The sequence below is a fragment of the Lactuca virosa genome, chromosome 9 (assembly GCF_052849685.1).
Source record: "Lactuca virosa cultivar CGN04683 chromosome 9, Lactuca_virosa_CGN04683_v6, whole genome shotgun sequence".
Classification (NCBI taxonomy): domain Eukaryota; kingdom Viridiplantae; phylum Streptophyta; class Magnoliopsida; order Asterales; family Asteraceae; genus Lactuca; species Lactuca virosa.
In genome coordinates this window covers 12,808,048-12,816,046 of record NC_136434.1, presented here as the reverse complement: position 1 = coordinate 12,816,046, position 7,999 = coordinate 12,808,048, and the positions used below count along the sequence as shown (strand labels likewise).

The 7,999-nt window shown below is 38.3% G+C and overlaps 1 long non-coding RNA gene across 4 annotated transcripts; it reads left to right on the top strand.

The window, feature by feature from the left end:
* The first annotated feature begins 307 nt into the window (after window positions 1-307).
* LOC145135599 (uncharacterized) lies at window positions 308-3,085 on the top strand. Of its 4 annotated transcripts, none has more exons than XR_013719905.1 (6): window positions 308-654; window positions 1,247-1,662; window positions 2,085-2,181; window positions 2,320-2,585; window positions 2,715-2,766; window positions 2,857-3,085. It is a non-coding gene; the product is annotated as an uncharacterized LOC145135599 (long non-coding RNA). The 4 variants fall into 4 exon arrangements; XR_013719906.1 differs by adding an exon at window positions 1,930-2,009 and having other exon boundaries at window positions 311-1,662; XR_013719903.1 differs by having other exon boundaries at window positions 316-654; window positions 1,513-1,662.
* Window positions 3,086-7,999: the final 4,914 nt, after the last annotated feature.

Sequence of the window (7,999 nt, the reverse complement as noted above, 5' to 3'; positions counted from 1 at the left end):
GATCTATAGGGACGACATTTTTCGTTGCTATTGGATACCTATAGGGACAACATGTCGTCGCTATAGATTTGACGATTTTTTTTTTACTTTTGAAGCTACACCGACGACTTCTCGTCTCAGCATGTTAAGCGGGAAAGGAAGTTGAGCTGGCTCGTTCTTGAAACACCTATTGGGACGACTTATCGCTGTAACAAATAACCAAAAATTAAAAATAACATATTTTTTTAATCGATTCATGAAATTAATGCTGTGACGTCGTTGTGGGGATAACTGTAGGGACGACTTGTCGTCCCCATAGCTTTCTATGCTCAAAATTAGGAGAGCAGCCCCCTTGGTTTCATTCACGCACGCTCAATCATCAATCTCTCTTTCTCTCTCTCTCGGTCGATCAATCGACAATTCTCCCCTGCCAACTTCCTCACCTCCCACTTCCGGCAAATCTTCTTCCTCTCTCTCGATCCTCATGCTAGTTGCCGAAGACCACCAGTGATTAGCTTCAACGCCGACGATTCTAAGTACCAGCTTCATTTTCACCTCCAGTTACAAATTCTAACGAACACAAGCCCCACTCCGGCAACCTAGGTTAGTGTTCAATTATTGGGAGCCTCTTTATTTCCTCCTCTACAAATCAGGCATTCAGACTTGGGAGTACAGGTATTCTCCATTCATTTATCATTATTCGTTATGTGTTTTTGAATTTGTTATGTTTTAATGTAGTCTCGAATCATATGATCATCAGAATCCTTGAATTTTTCTTTGTTGGACATGTTAGAAGTACGAACTAAGGATTATACCAAATTTACACACTCTGAGAATTCAAACTAAGATCTACTAAGTGCAGATAACTTAATAACTACATCTTAATAGGAGTTTACCATTTGATTGAAATTAAAGTGCCTGATCGTGCTTTTGTCTTTCATAGCAAATTCAGAATAAGTTCTTTCAGATACAATAGAAAATCACAATTGAAATAAGCAATTTGGAAAGTGTTTGTGCTAATTATTTTCCTTAGTACAACAGTAATTATGGCGATGAATTCGCTCTTTACTTTTGATTCACAAGCTCTTTCATGGAAGTTCTATCCCCAACACTTATCCATGAAAGCTCACAAGTAAATCAAAGCATTTTTCTGCTTGTAGACATTTGTGTACTAATGTGCAATGATATTCTTGTCGAAATCCTTAAGATTTCTTAATTCTGAGATAAATTATGAAGATTAGTTCAAGATTGCTTCTTAAGCTTGCAGGTGGAAAGAGTCTTTCCAGAAGAGAGAGACAACAACTAACACGAACAACAGCAGATATCTTTCGTCTTGTTCCTGTTGTTGTTTTCATTATTGTCCCCTTCATGGAGTTCTTACTTCTTATTTCTTGAAACTTTTCCCTAATATGTTACCTTCTACCTTTCAAGACAAAATGAAAGAACGGGTTTTGGTTCATAACTTCATATCATCTTCTAAACATCAATCTATCAACTTCATAACTTCATATCTTGATTTGATTTTGTTTGTAGGAAACATTGAAAAGGAGGTTAAATGAAATAATAGATTATGCAAAGTTTCTTCAAGATATTGTTAAAGAGATGGCTAAAGAGGTCCAAAATATTCGAAGTGGAGAAATCAAGAAAACAGCAGTAGAAGATCTTGATGAGTTTTAGAGCAAGGTAAGCTTATAGTTGATACTTTAATCTTTATACTTTTGGGGTTTTTTCTTTTTTACTTAATCAGCTTAATCCATTAAGGGTAAAATGGTCATTTGTTCTCATCTCATCCATACAGTTATTCTCTCTAGAAAAAAAACGCCCCTTTAGTAATTCCCATTGGGAAAATGATTTTCCTTCACCTTTTTGCTGAAGTCAAACCTATCTGGACTACTTCAGATAAGTTCTATGGTGTCCCTTATATCTGGTGCATGCTGCATAATATTGTAGGAAATGTTGAGATGTATGGTGTTCTAGATTTTCTAGGATCTGGACCTGTTGATGCTCGTATTAGCTATAACTCAACAATGGTAAAATTAATATTCAAAATCATAATTTATTTGATTCCTAATCTTTGTTTTTATAATGTCGTGTTTCACTTTTAGGTTGGTGTTGGAATGTCAATGGAAGGTATCGAGCAATCCTATAGTTTATGATCTTATGTCTAAAATGGCATTTCAACATAAAAAAATCAATGAAAAGGTAACATTAACTTCTTTTACCCATAATAGCAATGTACTTGCATTTTTTTTACAAATAATAGCAATAAAAAATAAATAAGTAGATTGCTATTATGGTAAAAGAAAATAAAATTTGGCCTGTTGTTCAATGTTCATACAGACATGGCTTGATTCATATTCAAGGAGAAGAAATGGAAAATTAGTTCCATCAATACAAGAGGCATGGAAGATATTATATCACACGCTTTATAATTGCACATATGTATATTTGGCTCGATGAGGAAAAACTAAAACAATTCAACGCTTCATTTCTAAAACGACTCAATTGTTTTCTTAATTCGGTGCTTAAGCAATCTGTTCAGCACTGAATGAGATGGACATCTTCGAATGATGAAGATGAAATAGATGCCATGGATCAAGATCAAGGTTCCTTCTTCCTAGTTCCTTCTTTATGTCTCTTTTTTTCCGTCTTCTATCCATGTTAAATTTTCGATTGATTCAATTCATCATTCTATAAATTGAAATTATTTACAATTAAAGTTGGTTTTGTTGCAGTATTAAATAGGTTTGAAGTATATGTGATCTGTGAGAGGGTAGAGGAAGCCAGGTAAAGTTTTGACAATTGCTCTTTAATATTATTATTACATACTAGAATCATGTGTAACTGATTTCTTCCATAACTAACGCAAAATCGCAGCTGTCCACGAATTTGGTGGGAGGATACATATGCCTATTGTTACTAGAGTAGTTAATAATGACCAAGTTGCCCTTCCATGTTGGCAGCAAAGAAGACAAAGACAAACAGATGTAGATGCTTCTTTTCAATTAACAATACTTGAGTTATATTTGCAATAATGTAGTGTTTTGAGATTGTATCGAATTTAAATGTTTTGCAATTAAATTTACCGTTTTAGTTATTTTGTAAATTTATTGCTTTAGCAATTTTGTAAAGTGAAAATTGGGAAATTTTAGAGAAAAAAATGCAGCTGTATGGGCATATCTATAGAGACGACATGTCGTTTCTATAGGTAGATCTATAGAGACGACATGTGGTCTCTACATATGCATCTACCACGACGACATCCTGTTGCTAAAGGGTGAGATGAGTCGACTCTATATCTTTATCTATGGAGACGACATGTTGTCTTTATAGATACACCTATAGAGACGACATGTCCTCTCTATAGCTTCATCTATGGAGACCAGCACCGTATAGCGACGAACCAGAACAAGACGACATGTCATCTCTAAAGGATACCTATTGCGAAGATATTTATAGTGACGACCAAAAAGATCTATTGCGACGGGGCTATGGAGACGAGAGCTATAGGGACGACATGTCGTCCTGGACACCTATAGGGACGACCTTTTAAACCTATAGAGACGACATGTGTCGTCCCTATAGGTCCCGTTTCTTGTAGTGACCTCACTAAATCACAGCCTAGACATCATTCCCGTAAGTAGATCAATCAGTATAACGACTTTGAATCACTGATAAATCTTATTTATAGGTTCATAACAACGATATTATATTTAAATAAAAGCTATATTTAAAATGGTGTAGGCGTAGCTCACTTACAGCGGGTTTTTATCAAAAATCGGGCTTCGCTGGAGCAGCGTTTCCGAGCCGAAAGGCTCTTTTTCTCGAGGCTTCGGGAGCCTCGGGGCTTCCTTCAGGTGCTAGGGGGTTTACCTAGGCTTTAGGGGGCTTAAGGGAAGCTAGATAGAGAAAGTAGTGAGAGAAAGAGAAGGATTTGGTGTGAGAAGAATGGCAGCCCTCCGCCTCCTTTTATAGGCGCCAGCTGCAGAGTACGCTGGGCCTACTCTCCGGAGTACGCTGCGCGTAGGGCTTGCTTCGTACAACACGCGTCGGATAAGGGCTGGGGCGACGTGGCTCAATGTGGACCGATGAAAGCTTGTTCGGTGGGTGTAACCGAGATCGGACGCGGGGCGTTCTCGGACGCTGGGCGCTCCTCTTGAACATAGGGCGTAGCGAGGCCAACTGTCACTCATCTGAAGCGATGCGTGGGCAACAAGGAACGACTGAGATTCGGCCACGTCAGCAACTTCGCAATCAGCTTCACAAATCCGAGTCTCGACTTTAAAAATTCGTAAGTTTCACGTACGAGCTCCCCTTTCGGCGTTCTTTATATCCACGTGTAGGTGGGACCGTTCTCTACAACTTTCGTTTAGACTCTGTTGGCTAATTTTGAATTTATTTTTAAAGTTATATTTTTTAACAGGCCGGGACAGGATTGGTCCGTTAAAAATCCATAACTTCTTCATCCGACATCCGTTTTCGTCTGTCTTTTTATTGTTACGCTACTATTAACGAGATCTTCGATTCTCTTTTAGGTTGTGTCAGCTAAAAACCGCTCGATCTAATATTCGAGTTCCGGGCTGTATACCGCTAAACCGAAACTTCGAAAAATCATAACTTTCTCATATGAAGTCAGATTTGGGCGTTCTTTTCATGCACGCTCTCGGTTTAACGTATTCTATGACTTTCGTTTAGATTGCTAAGGCTAAAGATCGCACTATCGTAAATTCACTATTTACGTTGTGCAGTGTCGTGCCGGTTCTGTCGCGAAGCATCGACATGTCATAACTCCTTCGTTATAACTCGGATTTCGGCGTTCTTTATATGTCCGGAATCCTTGTCACGACCACTACCACTTCACGTGTCGATATCGGGTTTATTCAAAACTTCAATTTTGACGCTTATTTTTATTATTTCTTTATAAAAAAAATATATAAGCACATAATTCACATAATTCACTGCACTAATGCTTAGCCCCGAAACACGGGCGTTACAGTATCTACCTTGTTGTTGACCCTCTTGATTCTACAAATTTTTCATCATGGTATCTACCATGCCTAAATGCAAGAAAAAGCAAGACACTTTCATTTAATTATGTATTACAACAACCTACTTTCATTTCTTTCATCTTTATGTTATCAAGCAAGTTTCAAATTTGGATTTTTGTGTCTTTTTTTTGGTATATTTATCAATGTTTGGCGGGTCTGTTTTTATGGTTGATCATCATCCTGCAATTCTAAGATTCTCGAAAACTAGAGTACATGCCATAGAATTTACAAGATGAATATGGTACTTAAATAGTCAATGGGTTAGCATAATTTGAAATAGAAAAGTTTTGATGTTTTTTTTGTGAATTACATTGTTAGTTTGGTAAAGGGCTCTGAGTCTTTTAATTGATGATTTTATGTGATAAATATAATGCATTTACAACTCATTTACCCCAATATGATCTGGAATGTTGAAAGTTTGGTTGTCATCGTGGTTAAGTTCTATAATTTTTTGGGAACCCCCTTCATGTAAACACTTAGTTATTCACTAATTTTTACAATGTATAGAGCATTTAGTGCAATCTAGTATGGAAATTTCATGAGTACTTTATGTTTGCTGTTGTGCTGGTTGTCTACATTATATGCATTCTCCCCAATCTCTCCTCAGAAGGCTGCTATGTGGTGAAGTTTTGAGGCTTTGGACCTTTTTACCCTTATATTTGAACTATCATAAAAAGTTTAGTGCTTGCTTCATAGATTTTGTTTGCTACTTTGGCTTTTTTCTATTATATGTACTTTATGATCTTAACTGGTCCAGTTTAATGATTGTAGTTGGAATGTAGGCTTTCTCATAGAATATTGCACTAACTTTTAAATTGTTCCATTCATATAACATTTTGTATTCTTATTTTTCATTTGTTATGGAATTTGTTTAAATTGATGTGGGCATTTGTGAAAATTTAGTTACTAAGAAAGGAGCTTGGAGACAATTTTTTAAGTATAATCTAATATGTATAGCACATTGCAATTTAAAAAGAAAATTGTGTTACTAATATAGGTGTCAAATATGTTGTAATAGAAAGTAAGATGTTGCAATAAAAAAAGTTGAAAGTAGGATGTTATACGAAAAAAAAAACAAGATCATGTTTCTGAAATTGGATATAAAGTGTGATTTATTATTTAAGTGAACATTAAATGTGTAACATCCCGTCTATTTAATAAATAAATAGATAAGATTTATTGAAAGAGTAGCAACCTAAAATCCATAATATTCAGTGAAATGTTGGTTTTGGGAGCCAAATGTTATAAATTGGATTATTAGGGGGTTAAAGTATAATTTCGGGACTATTTTGTAAAGATTTTTTTTAGAAGACAAGGGGTGGTTGGTAAGTATTGGACCTATTATGAAAGGATTTTGAGAACTGAGGGCTGTTTAGTAAATTACAGATTTAATTTGAAAAGGATTTTAGAAGTGGGGGTATGTTTGGTAATTATTAGGACTTAATATGAAAAGAATGATGGGAGCAGGGGTATGAAGAGTAAATATTGGGCTTAATTTGGAAAAGATCCAGTGGGGAGGGACTAGTCTTGTTAATGGTGCAAAAGTTGTTGGAATCAGGACTTTAACCCGTCACTCCTCCCTCCCGTATCTTTGGAGACATGAACCCTAACCCTAATAACCCATTACAGCCGCCACTGTCCAGGAGAGCCCTCCCAGCCGCCACCTCCTTTTTCCCGTTCGTTTCCGATCAGTCAAGACCGCCGAGCGGCTGTTTCGCCATTGAAACGCAACCTTTGATGCCGGAGACGTCGCAGGCAACCGGAGAACCACCGAGGAGAGAGGAATGCGTCGGGTTTGTCGCTGCTCGAGTCGTGAACTACCGAGAAGTCGCTGGTAAGGTCATCCGCCCCTTCTTTTTCCCACTTCCTTCTTTCTTTTCGTGTTTTGACGTCGTGTTTGACGGCTGTGGGCACCGACGGCCATTGAACCGCCATTTCTGCCCTTTCCGACGACCACAACCTCCTAGTCGGTGGTTGGAAGTCTTGGTCTCGTGTCGTTTATGGACTTGGATTGCTGCCACAAGTTGTATGCGTAAGCTAGACCTAGAAACCCACAGCCACCACCTCATGGTGGTGGCTGCCACCGTTTACTGCCACCTGTGCCGCCACCAGCCACCGTATGAGGTGGCAGTGTGTGTGTGTGTGTGTACATGCGGTTTTTGGGCAGGAACCACCACCACCACCATTGGAATGGTGGTTGCCGCCGTGAGCCGCCGCCGACCACCACTGCCCGAGGTGGAAGTGGGTGATGCCCGGCCTAGTGGAACCCTAATGGACCTAAAAGCTTAATTTTGGACTTGGTTGGCTTGTGTTGGGTTAGAAACCCTAATTAAGGTTTAGAAAACCCTAATTTTGGAAACTGTTAGTTTTGGATTGTCGGGACCCGCGTTTGGACTGTTAGACTGTAATTTTTATTTATGTCCAACAACATTGTATGAATGGCTTAAGGGAGTGATGGACTTAATGGATTAAGTCCTTAATGGGTTAAGTCCTTAATGGGTTAAGTAAGAATACTTAACCCTAATCGTCATTTCATGTGAAAACCCTAATTGTGTTGGGTTTTGAGTTGGGCCTAGATGTTTGGGCTATTGATGGACCACCCAAGAACAAGTATAAGGACTAGAGTATTGGACTGGGCTATAGGATAAGGCCCATTGGACAGGCTTGGGCCCAATTTGGAAAATTGGGCCATAGAAGGGCCATATTTGGGCCTTGATGATTATGAGATATTGGACCATCAGAATGCCAAGTATTGAACCAAGAATAAATGGTTGGGCCTTAAGGTAAGACCATGTGAGTAGTTTGGGCCCAATTTGGAAGATTGGGCCATAGTTGGGCTTTGGTTGATTATTAGACTATTGGGCCTTGGGCTTGAATCAAGCTAAGTTAGGGGTAAAGTAGTCTTTTACCCAAAACAAGGACTTATGGATTTGTGTTGGGATCCCATTATTAATCGGGTTTATTTTGATGTT